At 50.4% G+C, this 15,403-nt stretch overlaps 1 protein-coding gene across 3 annotated transcripts in view; it reads left to right on the forward strand.

Annotated features, from left to right (window-relative positions):
• The window catches only part of Spec2 (CDC42 small effector protein Spec2), a 23,529-nt gene continuing 8,126 nt past the window's right edge, over window positions 1-15,403 (forward strand). The window contains exon 1 of one of the 3 annotated variants that reach the window (XM_077706280.1): window positions 1-425. The gene's annotated coding sequence lies outside the window, so the exon portion shown is untranslated. The remainder of the gene's footprint in view (window positions 426-15,403) is intronic. The other 2 variants (XM_077706279.1, XM_077706281.1) reach the window with 2 other exon arrangements.

The following is a 15,403-nucleotide window of genomic DNA, read 5'->3' on the forward strand; positions in this document are numbered from 1 at the left end:
TGAGAGAGTCGAGGAGGGAATCCTGAGATGCGTAACTTCCGTTAAGACGCCATGTTGTTCCGCTTTTTGCGGGGATTTGCTGCAGCAGGTACGGTATTCAGGAACGGACGTACGGAGGAACGAAAGGCAAGCAACGGAGCGTTTGGCAATGTGGGGGGTAGATGTAACCGCAAGCTTGGTGTGAGGGACATTTGATTCGCCGCTTGCGACAACAGTTTCTTACGCCGCAGGGCATTGTTCGCGCGTGCGCGAAGTTGTGGGCGCTGCGAGCCGGCCCCCAAGTGCCTGGTAGTCTGTCTGCTAGGTTTGGAAGAAGCCCAGTGTCTCCCCGCCAGCGCCATGCCCGATATGGAAATAAGTGACTCGGTGCTTGTTTAGCGCCTCCCTGTAGGAAACCGTGCACCGACCTACCGTGGCCGGACAGGGTAAGCCCATTCACTGCACCTCTCTGTGCTTGCGCGCGACGAGTGTCTTGCAGTTTCAGGCACGTTATTTCGCGTGCGCTCACCTGCTTTTCCCTGCGCTTTTATGGAAGGTGTGTCATCATAGCCGCGAAACGTCCGCGGTTTTTTAACGCATGCGGGATTAGTGTGCTTTGTTATGTATGGGTGAAACCGACAAGAAAGCGCGCAGTACGCGCTCTGCTGTCCGTAAATCCTCGGGGAAAAAAAAAATTTTCCCCCGAAGCAACTGTGAAGTAGAGCGCGCGTGCGTGACGCTGATGTCGCAGCAGGTAAAGCGAACAGGAGGACCAAGTTGTCGTGAGAACACGCTGCGTCTGACCTCGACTTCGATAAGAGGCAGAACGGCGGCATCCTCCTTTATTCGCCCGTGCGCTGTGCACCGTCGACGCCGTGAAAGATGCCACTGTGGTACCCCCTCACGCGCCGTAAGCTCGATGGCTCGTTTGCGGTAAAGCAGGCAACGCGAACTGCAGTTAAAAACCCGCCCCATAACCTACCGCCTTAGGATATGCCTACTCTGGGCCGCGGTTGAGTACTTTTTGTGCACTGATTTCAACAAATAGAAGCCTCGCCTTGGCGGTCCTTCGCGCCTTGGAAAACGGAAAATCGCGGTGCGATAGAGCGATGCCTCCGTGTTAGTCACCGTCCTGCTCGAAAGCTGTCTCTGAGATAAGAGGGCAGGACACGAAAACGCGCAAGCTGCTGTTGTGCATTCTTGCTTAGTACTTTTTTTTTTTTACTTTTGTTTCTGAGGGTTGACAGACTTGCACGGCGGTTGGCATCCCTGTCGCTGACCGGAGCTTGCGGGCTAGTGCGCTGCTTTTGCGATTCCGACCATGGGATGCCAATCCAGGCACGTCAAAAAGGAGGAGAGATGAGGGAGGAAGCATGACAACGGAGGCAAAGTTACTCCAAAAGCAGGCCTGAGAGAAAGATACATCATTCTGCTGTGCCAAGTTGCATGCCCGGTCTGCCTTTGACACCTCTTCCGTCTGACCTCTGCTTCGGCTACTATACCATAGGCTTCTTTCTGCACTCGTACTGTTGACTCACAGTGGCTGCCCCCGATGTCGTGATGCAAAAATGAATTGCAGCTGCATTGTACGTTTATGTGCAACCACCTTCGTTCTGCCAACTGGATCTCCGTATTGTAATGGACATTGCCATTATTGGGTGTATAGGTGACTCGTTATTTTGGTTACTGGAACAGTGAACCTATTGCCACAATGGTGTGGTCCTGAATGCAACAGAATGATTCCGAAATGTTGCATTCATAAAGAAAAAATTTATGACTGATTGTTGGTTACAGCTCACTGAATTCCAGACAAAATTTGGTTTAGAGCAGTATCCTCACCAATGCTGAAGGCATCCCAGTCACTGTTTTCAGTTTCTCTGAGCTGTATCAGCTCGGTCCACTGAATCGTGTATTGATCATATGCCATGGGAAGGGAATGCTTCCTGTAGCTGCAAAACAGCTGCTGTTATTGAGTGCAGGAAAATGACACTTCCCTTTTCTGATAAGAGGCAATCAAAGTTAACTTGCTATCAGTTTTTTATTGCAAAAACACTGTTTTAGTGCTGGCAGAATTACTGCAGTCGAATATTTGAGAGGAGTTTGGTTAATGAGGACGAAACACCGCTGCCCTCCGTGTCAAGCACCCTCCTTCTAATTACGTTTCAAGTGCTGATGAGAAACAGTGCCTCTGGTTTTTATGCAGGGGGAGAAGGGGATTGCAGCTTTGTGTCACAGCACGGGATGTTGTTCATGAGCCTATTCCATGCTTCCAGCATATCGTAGACATGCTGCCTAGTAGGCTGCTAAGGGGAGACTGCTGATTATTAAACAGCTTACGATTTCTAAACCTGCCCCTTCCTCGCCTTCAGTATGTTTTTCTGACGCTGCTATAGAGCAGGTGCCTGTTTTTACACTGAGAAGATGGCTCTAGAAGCTCATCTCGCGCAAAGCATATCTGCCTATGTATGTGTGCTCTATATCCACACGCTGTGGAATTACTCGTTGCGATGTTTCTGAAGTGTAAACATTTCTGCGAGGAACAAGAAAGGCAATACATTTGTCAACAGAATGCAAACAGCAATGCCCACAAACAATGCTGGAGGCATGCGAACAGCATTTATGGACTGCTTGTATGGGCTACTGGAATGACGCCTTTAAAGTAACGTGAACGGAATGAATTAATGAGTGTGTTCAGTTGCAAAACTGCAATTCAGTGCAAGCACATTCATGATAATGACATTGCAGTGTAAACATTTTTTTATGAAGGGAAGATTGAAGGAGCAAGCTTCTAAGCACGCGTACTAGAGCGTCCCATCAATGAATGACAGCGTAATTCTTGGCTACCATGTTGTTTTTGCACAGTGGCACCTGCCATTTAAATTTGTTTCTTGGTATTTGCTCCCATTGGGCAACGGTTCTGTATTATGCTGAATTCACAAATTTTGCTTGCGGTAATCAACGTAATGGGAACTGAATGAAGCAACTTATGTTTCGGCAGATGTGCAAGATAAATTAATGATTGTTTCCTTCCTTATTCTTTCTTAATTTGTTCCATTTATCACCAAGGGCACTAATTAATCTTGAAAGTTTATTCTGGATCTTGAAATTAACTCCGAGTCTTACGGGGGAGAGCAACTGCCCCTGTTTACTACAAGGAGCCATGTAGCAGATCATACTTGTGAAAATCGGTCAGTTGAGTGTTTCCTAGCCCTCCGATTTCTCTTTTTTTAATTTCAATATGCCTTTGCGAGACGTCTGAACAGTCCATGCAGTATGGTTTTTTTGTTGCAGAAGGGTTTGTTGGTGGGCCAGATGGTATGTGCTATTTTGAAGGAAAATGAAAACAAAAGGGAAGGCGGGACAAAAGAAGGGATTCTCGAAAAAACCCGATCCCATGCCATATGTTTTAAATGCAGCAAAGAGGCTTCCATAATAAGGAAAAACTTTTTCTAGTGCAGTGGGTCTTGCACCAAACCTTTTTTTCAACAAGGCTAGTGCAAGGGCAGCAAGCAGGTTTAAACAGTTTGAAATGGGTTGATGGCATAGGTATTTCTGATATAAAGAAATTACGATATTGCGTTGCACTGCCGTCCAAGCAGTTACGTTCGAAGGTAGTGAAAATTACTGGACAAATGATGCCACATAATGTATCGAGTGTACTAGCGTGTTTTGTTTCGTTTAAAATGTGACGTACGTTTTTGTAGCTACATGGGACTGCTTTGAAAGATTCCTTAGCCTGTGTGCAGCCTTCGCAGCATAAAAACATAGCTCCTTTCCTTGAAACCGAAATTATGCTGGAATGCACACGCTCGCGTGTACTTGCACTGCTTCTGTTGTACCTTCTGTTGCGCGTGTGTACTTGCGCTGCTTCTGTTGTACTACACACACACGTGCCTTCTTGCGTAAGGCCTGCTGTAAGCAGCGACCCCAACTGTCATGTCTGCGAAGTGAGCGATCATCTGATAAAAGCGGTTCTCAAATTTCCCGAGAAGTCTGCTTTTGTGTTTCGTTACCGGAAGTTTCTATTCGCGAGACAGCAGTCTTGGCGCTTCTTGCAAACTGCTGCTTGCAAATTCTGCAGTTGAGCGGACATTGTGTCCCGCAGTAAATGCTGCGGAAATTCGATTGTCCCTCGAGAAGGGCCACGTCATCCGACCGCCACCGATGGACTCTGGCCGAACGGCGAGTAATGTTGTGTCTGTGTCCTCGCCCACGATGTTGCAAGGACGGCTGGGAACACAGTGCATTTGATACCTGTCGGATTCCTCCAGCACCGGCGGTTGCTTGAGGGACGACGAGCTTCGCGCGTGCCCGATTGTTCTTGATGCGACGGGCCATGCACGTGATCTCGCGATCACGATACAGGAAGCGCTGCGTCCGCTAGCCTAGTCGCCTCCATCCCCGGAGGCATATGCTATGGGGTTGTACATGTTACCGACAATTCCGCTAATAGACAGACAGTATGACCAGCGCCATGAGTAGCTCCGCCGAAACCGTTCGAATCGGGCAGTGGAATTGCAGGGGCTATCGACGAAAACGAGGAAACCTGCAGATTCTTGTACAATCTATGGAGGCACCCCCGGAAGTTATTGCTATGCAGGAAACACGAACAATAGTGAAACTCACTAGATATAAAGCAGTGTTACGATGACCCCACAACGGCCATTCTAATACAGCGCAATATTCCAGCCGAAAGAATTCAATTCGACAGCGTAAATATTCCCCACGACCTGGTGGTCTTGTACCCCATTAAGCGGACCTCCACTAGACTTCATATTCTTAACGTATACAGTAGCCCTAAAGCACATACCCACAATTTTAATCTTCTGTTCTCCCTAATAAAGAAGGAGATTGCCCATCACGCGCTAATAATCGTAGGCGAGTTCAATGCGCCACATACAGCATGACGCTACCCCTACCGCAAAAAAAGGCAGTGATGCGCACATTGAAGAAACCCTCCAAACCGGCGCTCAAATTGTAGCGGAGGAAACCAAACTGGCTGGCCTTACCTGTTCATCCGCTACGTCGGAATTGCTCCGTCTGCCACCTAAACGTGGAGCCAGAGTCAGGTGGAGCGAAAGCTCCACCCAACGTTAAATTTTTTCTTGTTGACCACCCGATTCCAGAAGTACACGCACCCTCAAGTTGCTGAGGTTACTCGTACAGCACAACAGGGCAAACACCCAATTCATATTGTAATCCAAACAATCGGTCTTATCAAACGAATAACTAACCGGCGACAGGGCCTACGAGAAGAGGAGAGGCTTCGTTTGATTCAGGCGTTAGTCGTCAGCAGGATAACGTATTCCCTCCCTTACCTGCACGCTAACGTCATCGAATGTCACAAAATTAATTGCCGTTTTCGCCACCCACGCTAAGTTCATTGTTCGGCCTCTGCCCCGCAATATGCACCCAACGCATAACGCAGACCGAAGATTGCATAGGGTACGGGCGCTGGAAAAGCGTCTTACAATCCTTATATATACAGTATGTAGACGCCGCTGAATACCGTCATCACGATGCATGTCCGACAGCCCCCCTGTAAATTCTCTCATGGTTCGCACTTCCCACCCAACGGAGGTGGAGGAGGCGGAAATAGCGTTAGCATTGTTCAGCAGGCCGGCTGATTCCAAAACGGCCGTCCAAAATTTTGCTCCCGGACGCATATAGCCGCTTGCGTTCAAAATTCTATTCCGAAATCCCCCAACCTCCCCTGTGTAGTTGATATGGACTCCGGCCCATTTTAGACGAGGCAGCCCATGACGTCGCTCGAGGACTCGCGATCCGAGCGTGCCCCAGCCTCTTCCCCTACCTACCATGGAGCCAGATCCGCCAGGGATACACTGGCAACTTTCCATGATATATCCCCCCGCACATCTAGAACTCACCCGTTCACACTCTCCGTTGCAGTGCGGTACTTTACCACATTCATCCCTACATGTACCCATCTCCTAACTGCCCCGCGTGTGGTATTCGTGCTACAGTCCCCCACTCTATGTGGGGCTGCCCTCTTGACCTCTTCCCCTCAATCACCTCAGACGGGCATTGGGGGGAGCGCTGGGTAGCTCTGACCCGGGAGTCCAAGCCTCACTCGTGGACAGAGCTGCCACTGTCGCCGCCAGACTTGTGCCGGCAGCCACCCCGCTCCTTAAACCTATTTTCCCTCAATAAAAGTTTATCTTTCTCTCTCTCTCCATCCTCGGACGCCGGAGCAGCGGATTTTGTTTTACCAGAAATCCCGCTCATTGCGCGGCTTCAGAGGGGCTGTTGTATTTTCTCGCGGGCTGTGGGTTGATTACATGCCGTGTTACATGCCGTGACGCCGCTGCGGCTTAACGTGTCACGCGCGGAACGACGCGTCCTAGTCGTTGCACAAATGGTAGTAAGGTTGCGTTCAGCTCTCCCAACGCAAGAAAAAATATTCGAAGCCCCTTTCCTGTCGTCTAACGAGAAAGATGGTTGAAGCGCGGAGCTTTTCCCCCATGCAACCTGAGTGAAAGTCAAGTCCAAAATTCAAACTGCTTCGACCGTGTTGGAATGGCGCAATCGGATAGATCAGTGCTGACCACGGGGAGTGTTTTAAGTGCAGAGCACATTACGTGCTCGCCTTGTCGTCGTAGCTCGCTCGCTGGACCCAAGTACAGCCACACGGCGTTCCGCCGTAGCGGCTGTCGTCGTGGCGTAACCCAGAGGCTTCGAAAGCCAAGCGGTTTATATTGTCATAAGCGTTCGAAGCTCGCGAACCGCTGTCGCTTGTCGTACACCTCCCCGTTGTTTAGCGCAAAGAAAACTGTATGTACATTTGAGGCAAAATATACGCAATTAACCGACAGCGCGGCGTTCATTTAGTTAGGAAAGTTAGGAACGCTCATTGGCTTGGTTTTTACGATAGTAAGCGAAAAAAAAAAAAAAGGCAGTGCAACGCGAGCACGTGCGGGAAGAAACGGAGGCACAAAAAGTACGGAACTCCGCTGGCGCAGTTTCAAGCAGGGGGCGCGTGAGCACTGCGACGGCGGGAAATTTGAATTCCATTGGGTGGTAGCAGTGGGCGGATAACGGCGTTACAGCCCATTATGGCGAATCGCTGCTGTGCACTTCCGACAGCTTTCACATTGAGTGGAACGGCTTTGATTTTTTTTCTTGAGGCGCTTAAAGTACTTTCGCTTACCACCGTCATCGTTTTGTGAAACCCATTGTGTAAAGTTGGCTTTCCTGCAGTGCGTTTTGGCGGGATATCGAACGCCAACAGTGAGGCACATAGAACTTCGCTAAAAAAAAAAATCCTGAAGCTTGCGGTCAGCCATCGACCAGGGTGCTGTCGTCACGCACTTCTCATTGCGGAGAAGAAATGGTAGCGCAAAAAAAAAAAAAAAACCCCTCCGTCGCATGCCCCCGCGCGAGGGACACGAGTAAATGCAGAGCATTGGGGGTGGTCACGTGGCGTAGGTTGTGGTAGTTGGCGGTGGTAGTTGTAGTTGTTGTTGTCGTACGGGTGCGTCGATGGCGCTTGAAGGCCAAGTACGACGAAATGCACGAGGCGTTGGAGCACGGGGAGTTTGCGAGCTTGGACGAGTTCCTGCGCGCCTTCGACGTGCGGTCCGGGGAGGAGTACTCGGAGATTCTGCGGGCTGGCGCGTCGCGTCCGTGCGTGCTTCACGCGAGGACCCCCGCCGAGAAGCGCGTGAACGCGTTCAACCCGTGGATTGGAAGGGTTCTCGACTCCAACCTGAGGTAGCACCTGCTGCTGCAACGCCTCTTTTAGCGCCGGAGCACGCGCATGCGCGCCCGCACCTGTTGTTGAGAGCGAGGAGGAGCGGGGGAGGGGCGCACGAGCTGGCTGGTTGCGGATGCCGATCGCCAACGGACGGGTGACATTGTGAGTTAAAGAAATGCTCTGCATTTAAAATCATGCAGATCCCGTTTTATGTGGGGATGGGTATTAAAGCGAAACTTTCTTCCGCTGGTGAACTCGTCCTGCTTGAAGTTTGTACTTGCATGCATGCACCTGCTCCACTTCTCGTTCAAGACCACCCTAATGCGATACATCGAAACTCCTCGTTCCAAAGCACGCTTCGCGGCTCGGCGCTTCTTCCGAGCCACTGTGTCCAGTGCTGCTTTGACCCCGGTGCGTGTTCAAGCTAGCGCCGGCGTTCTGTTTGATTCCCATGGTTGCTGTGTAGCATAGTGTTCCCTTCCCATGCTCTTCGTCGGGTTGCTCTCCCTTCCCTCGCGAATGCCACATGTAACCCACCCTCGACGCGCCGTATACCTTTCCAGACGGACAGCAAAGTTCAAATTCGGTGGAAAGAGGCAAAGCGAGCTTCGTTTTAAAAGAGGTTGTGTCGTTCTATTATCATGTTTACAACCGTGGAATCGCCGGCTTCCGAGCAATATTGTGGCGTGGCCCGTGACAGTATAACCGACGCATTTCGTAACCTTCTTTTTTGTTCCCCCTCGTTGTTACTACCCAGTGGTCACGCGCGCCCTTCCACAATGTGGCAGATTTTGACCCAAACGTTCGCGACCTCGCACCATCTTTACGGCTCCGTTCTTGGCACTTGGCCAATGCCATTTGGTTGCCGCGTTATCATACGCGGGCTCTTCGTACCACTGTAGGGCGCCACTTGATACCACGACCGGCTCTCTTGATACCCACCAAAAAGAAGGGCTTCCTCCAGCCGAGCACTCTTATCAGAATGCAGGATTATCCGTCGTTGCATGTTCATGCTTTCGTTTTGTACTAGCAGCCGTCGGTCGGGTGTTTTTTTTTGTTTTTTTTTAACTTTTGGTAGTCTGCGTGTCGGGTGGACGAACGGTAGGGGATGAATTAAAAAGAAAGCAGCAATCGATTACTACCACGTAAAACCATCCCCCAGTCGCTTCCAACGTGCCACCGCTTACTTAGTTCTTGGTACACATTGGCTGTTGCAGAAACTTTGCCCTTTTCGAATAAAATGCGTCGTGTAGAGTATTGATGCTTGTTGGTCTAACCGCGGTGGAGTGGGTAATTCTTCCCAGAAGAGTACAGTTTGGGCGATTTGCAACCAGAAAGTGGACGACCACAAGGAAAAGGCCCTATTGTTCAGTTTCGCGTCCTGCAAATCATGCCTAGTCTGGCCGAGAACGAACCCACACATCACCGTATTTTCAAGCATAGAGTTTCAATCCACGTGCAAGTACAAAGAACATGGAACGGAATATGCGAAGCACTCATTCGAGAGGGCGCTTCGCATACCCCTTCGCAATACCCCTGTCACACGACAGATCTAAATACATTTTAGAGCATTTGCTCTAAATGTCATTAGTTCGGCACTACACGAGAACACCGAATGGCATTCAGCGGCTAAATGAGGTTTTCTAGTTCATTCAGCGGAGTACTCTCTGCAGCAGTGGCGCGTCACTAGACAAGAAAGTTCCGTAATAAACCAAAAAATACTGTTTCTAAAAACTGGCAGTTAACTTCTATTCCCCTCTTGATATTGTTTTTGACGCAGCTGCCACAGCAAAGTTCTGCCATTTTTCACTGCTACCCTGATTCGGATTTCTTCCGGACCTGTTTCGGCTTGTGATGTCCATGTCACCTACAGCGGTGACTTATTTCTTTTTTTTTTTAATACAAAGAAAAATATTTTTTTATTTTGTTTTAAATAACTATTACGTATGAAAACATTTTAGATGCACTTGGACTATAATTTTGCGAGCTTGCTAATCGTCACCGCCATCACTATCAAATGGCATTTGTTTCGCCGTGTAGCCCGCACGGCCAAACCGAGTGTCATTAACAGCTAATGTTATTCAGTTTGGACGACACTAGATTTGCCGTGGTAAATCAGTTCCTCTTAGGACAGCGACCATGCATTTGGGCGGCCGTACAGATCGGCCCAGCGTGGCACCTTCGTGGGGGCGGCATGCTCAGACCGGCGTGACCTCCGGGGTGAGACTGCAGCTCGTGCTCGTCTCGTGGCGATCGACGGCGCAGCTTTTGTGCCTGGGACGTCACTCAGAGTGCTCTGGCCTTGTCAGGGCACCGCGGCCGGACGGATGCGCGTTCCGCTGCCTGTGCTGTCACGGCAGAGCAAAAGCTGCGGTAAACAGGACGCGTTCAACCCTTGGAAACACTCGCCGAGTTTCGGAGCTGTCTCCCGGTGCGCCTCGGGTTGCTGTGAAGGTTTGGTGTGCATGCCGTATCTTGGAATTTTTTTTCCCGCATGTGACAAATTTATGTATTTGTGTATACCCCGTGCTCTGCAGGTAAGGTGATTAAATAAAAAAATCATGCACCCCTCCTCCAAACGACGACGATGGTTTAACGCGAAGCTTTCTCGTGATGGATTCTTTTGTTGGCCAATCCCCACACTGCGAGTATGTGCTACTCTTGAGGTACGCGCCCCTTTTCCAGAATACCCACAGCAACTCGGGTGTGCACTTGGTCGGCCTAGCGTTTGGGTTTGGGGTGCTGCTTGGCGTTCAGTGAGCAATTTTTTCGAGTGGGTGCCGGTTTGAGGTGTTAAACCCCAAGACATGACGTTAGGCCTAACGTATTAAACATCAAAATGGGAAGTTAGGCCTAACGTCTTGTGGCTAACAGCCTTACGGCACGTAGAGCAACGCCGTTCTTCTGGTGACGGATTCTTTGGTTGTCGCGCTGAGCTTTCCAAACCGCTTCGACCATGTCGAAATGGAGCAATCGGATAGGCGCCGGCTTCTTAACGCGGGGAACCCAGTTTCCATTCCGTCCACGGGAAGCGTTTTTTTTTCCGTTCACTTGACCCACTGTAATTCATCACCATCATCGTCAAAGAAAGTTGGCTTTGCTGCAGGGCGTATTGGCGTACAACGGCATCAGGGAGGACACTAAAGCTTCGCTTTAATGAAGGGATCCGATCGTGGAAAGTACGTTCATCGAAAGGAAAGGAGGGGTCGGTAATGGCCAGTTCCTCCTTTGAAGTAAGAACATGGGGAACAGAGCGTTCTGCTTTCTCTTCGTCCATGTTCCTTGCCTATCCCCGTTCCTCCTCCCTGGGAGCTTGGGGAAAGTTCCCCTCTCACCTTTCCCGCGGAAGCGTCTAACGTGTGACGGTAACAGTGACCTGCCTGCCTCAAAGCCACCGCCTTCTTTGTTGCCTGTTGGGCCAGCTCCGATGACGCGAATACTGCTGTAGACGAAGTGGAAGTGTCGCCGCTGCACAGCACGCGCCCCCGCCTTCTGCGCGTTGCATTGCAGAACGACTGCAGGCATGTCGCAGGAGGACACGGATCAGCGCCCGCCTGCCGAGCCCGGTTCGTATCCCGCCGCCCTGGGGCACTCGTACGCTTGCGAATGCTAAACGCCCGCCGTATGCACGAGTCCGGCGTCGCTGAGCCGACTAGTTCGCGCGCGTACGTATGTACTTGGGTGGCAGGCCTTGACCGACGAGTGCGTCCGGTGGATTGCGTGCTGATATGTGGGTTTCAGCTTGCAAGGACGCAAGCTGTCTTCCCAACGCACCGAACAGGCTGTTAGGACACAGTCCGGCGTTCATGGTTCATACACACGCCCGTACTTGTACTGTCCACATACCATCTAGGCTGTGATCGCTGTAATTGTTTTCCAGCGCAGTATTTGGCAGCGGTGGTTGTAGATCCAGTGATGCTGCAGAAGTAGTGCCTACTTTCCCAAAGTAGCGAGGTGTGCTTTCTGCGAACTTCAAAGCTTCTCAGCGGGAGCACCGAGGGGATTGCGCAATGGAGTACGGAAATTCGTTCTCAGCCGGCTCAGAGCGGCTAACGAGTAAAGTCAGTCTCTGGTATCCTCGATACGGGGATGCGTGGCAGCCGGCGTACTGAGGAGGCTCCACGCCCTGAAGCGGATTTGTTGCGCGTTTTTCGTACACAGGAGACGGCTGCGAAGCGAATGGTCGTTCAACCGCAGCCATCCTATCACGAGGACTGCGCGCGATACATCCTGCGCTACTACCGCCGCCCACACGGCAGTGCAGGGAAGGAGCCTGATTTTTTGTTGTTGGTGTGTCGGCGTGCTAATTTTGGCGGCATGATACTCGGTTTCTTGGGCTCTCTTATCGTGCACACGTACTTCGAACGGCGGCCTGTGCGTGTCTCAAAAGTGCGTTCCCTCTGAAAGGGCCTTGTTGAACTCGCAACGGCGGGTGCGGTGCGCGAGTTGCGTTCCTTGTGTTGTTTGTAGGCGAACTACTGGTATTCCAGCCACTGTACTACTGGAACAGTCTGGTTGTATGGTCTGCTAGTTATGTTCTTTCAGCCTTGTCGCGCAGAAGTCGTTTGCGGGTGGGGGGAGGAGGGCGGCCTTTATAATCTACAAGCTCCCTCCATTGTGCGGGGTGCGCGGCAACTTCGCGGACACGTGTAATTCGTTCGTATTCGCACCCGCAGGCGGGCCCGCCGCTGCCGCAGCTTGCGGAAGGCCGTCCGTACGGGCTTTTTTCGCTGCACCATAGCGTGACGCCTCGCTCACGAAATGCCGGCGCAGCGCACGTGTTGCGCCGAAGTTTGCTGCGAAGCCGTCGTCGCCGCAAACTGGCGGCACGAAATGGACGGCACGCTTTTCGCCGCCGCATCGTGGGTGTGCGCGCGAAAGCGGGCTTGCTCCTCGCGGAGGTCCCTCTCCCGCGGCGTTGTGGGGCACCCTTTGAGCTGCCGTGCAGCAGCGAGGGGCTGTGTGCACAGTTCCCACTGCGCGCACGACAACGGCTCGAGGGTGCGAGGCGCTGGACAAACACGCGCATTTTGCGCAATGAGTACAGATCTCCGGAGTCGTGGTTTTCTCCGCGTCCGTGGCTGTGGTTATGGATACCTGAAAAAAGGTGAAATGGCAGGCCGGGAATCTCGATGGGCGTGTATTGGCTACACTTATGTTTGTGCAAAAAAGTAAAACTGGCAGCGGAAAAGTCATAAGTAGAACTCAGGCGCGCAATGTTTTGTTGTTTACAGTGGAGAACCGCAGTTTTATCAAATTACACCGTTTCTGGCATTGAATGCTGGCGCTTGCGAGCAAACAGCCCAGAAACCTGGCGTTAAAAGTCGTCGTGTTCCTATGCAAGTAGTTCATTCTTGGGACCTTTATCACGCACCATGTAAATAACTGCTGCTTGAAATTCGGACAGGCAAAAAAAAAAAAAAAGGCTAAGTGCACAGCTGTGAATTTTTTAAGGGTGTAGAAATGTATGGCGATCAAAGCAATTTGTAAAGTTCTGTAGGCGCAGCCCATGTCGTTTTTTTACCTTTCTGTACCCATTGGGGTGGGTCAGGAGAGGAGGCAACAAAGTTGTACCCACTCCTCACACAACCACATACACAGCACTTCTGCAGACATCACTAAATGGAAGAGAAAGAAGGAAGGAAAAACAATCCTGCATCCTTTCTTGCGTCATTGCAAAACTGTCAAAAGCAGCACATCCTTTTCTCGTGAAGCCTTGCTAGAATGCTGTGCTACTGCAGAGCTGCTTTGGCTGATTCTGTGCTGTGGCTTCCCTCTTTCCAGCTTCACCCCAGCTGCCATTCCTTTGAACACGCTAAGGGCACGTGCTCTGTGTGCTTCTGTGGAGTCTGAGCACTGCCCACCTGCCATGCATGAGGCTGGGTCGTTTCGTGTGGTTGACTCTATTAATTTTGTCCTGCTTTATCTCCTTTTTGTTTTGGGAAGCTTGAGGGGCAGACAGGCAGTGCAGTACGTTACTTCAGAAGTTACAAAAGGAAACTGCCACTTAAAAAATTGGCTGTGTATCTGCTCCTTTTGTTGCAAATGTCGACAAAAGACGATAGTCTCGTGCCCCTGCCAAGTAAATGCCTCCTTTCTCTTTCCCGTTCACCTTAGTCTTGCTCCTCCTAAGATAAACACGCTAGAGGTTTGCTCAAGTCAGTTTAAATTTACCGCGTTCCACTGCTTCAGGCCAGGTGCCTTGATGCCAGCGCTGCAGTACAGCGGAGACGCGTGAATCGAGGCACCCTACTTCAGCGTTTATAGAACCACGTTGCCCTTCTCCATGTGTGTTTCAAGTAAAATTTGGAACCTATCTAGTGGAACCTTTCGTAACTGTTGCCATTTGATTGCTTAAAATGCCTCCAGAAGCTGCAGTGGCGCAGGCAACAGCAGGTGACGGAGTAAACTTTTTTTTCTGCAGTGGACGTAGAATTTGCTATTGTAAAAATCACGCATCCATGAATTTGTTATAAGGGAAAACCGCAAATATTACTTACGTAATGATTTTTTGCCTCATATTTGCATTATGTTGTGTTCTTGTTAAGCAATGTTGACAAGTATGAACATTGCCACCGGACTGGACGTTTAGATTTGGCTGTGGGTATATAAACTTATTGTGCAGATTCTGCTTCACTTTTGCCGGGCAGCTGAATCGAGTGACAGACACACAGGCAGACCAAAATTTTTGCGTTCAAGTAGCCCTTAAAAATTCCACGACATGAAATCTGCACCTCCCCTAGCTGAGTTTGGTGGTTCGTGCCAAAATCTTCCTTTGCGTGGCCTCGCCTGGGCTGTGCATGCCTGTTTATGGCCACACGTATCAGCGGGAAGTGGGATGTTGGGTGTATTTGATAAGCTGCCATATTTGACCAGTGCGGCATTCACTATCTGGCTCCCTGATCAGTTAATATTTACACAGCCATTGCCACACTGTTACCCGTGTGGTCCAGTGTAGGTGCATGTGCATTCTACATGCGCGAGGTGCCTCACCTGTTGCCTATACATCCTGCTCTCCGGTAGCTGTTAAAAACAGTGTGAAGCTCACTTCATTAACAAGATGAACCTACAAAGTGGTGTTCCTCACTAGAACAGTGTTGTTGGCTCATTGTGTATCGGGTGATGCTTGCTTCACTGGTGTTTCTTTCGCTAGGGGCAGCTCAAACTGTTCCCACAGGCTCATTTCTGCTGCTATTTCAAAGGTAGAGTAGGCGGGCAGTGAGCATAAAAATTGTCGCCCAAGTTGGCAGCAGGACGTGTAACGCCCACGCAAACACAACAGCAATTGCTGCAGTGAAATGCTCCTGGCACGTTGTTCAGTTATCTGGTGGTCTGTATGAGCTGATTTGTGAGATGAGGGAACAGCGATCACAATACCTGCGAAACATTTGCACTGATTACAAAGCTCGCGTAAAGTGGCAGGTTGTCGGTCTGTTACACAATCTCGTGTGCAGCATATGCGTAAACAAAGTTGGAGGTTGGCTGTGTGAGTGCCAATTGAACTAGACGGAGCCTTAGGTCACTGAAGTGAAGTTGCTTGGAGAGACATTGATATGGTATATAGTACAGGCAGACAGCATCAAGGCTTCTTGCATTTTGCACTATGTTTTGCACCCATGTGGTTGTGTGGAAGCGAGTTGAAGCTCTTACAGGCCATTCTATACATATCAGCATGCCAAGTGCTGAATGACAAATGCCACATACACATTT

Source organism: Haemaphysalis longicornis, unplaced genomic scaffold, assembly GCF_048455015.1.
Source record: "Haemaphysalis longicornis isolate Haplotype H1 unplaced genomic scaffold, Haemaphysalis longicornis Haplotype H1 scaffold_4, whole genome shotgun sequence".
In the NCBI taxonomy this organism is placed as follows: domain Eukaryota; kingdom Metazoa; phylum Arthropoda; class Arachnida; order Ixodida; family Ixodidae; genus Haemaphysalis; species Haemaphysalis longicornis.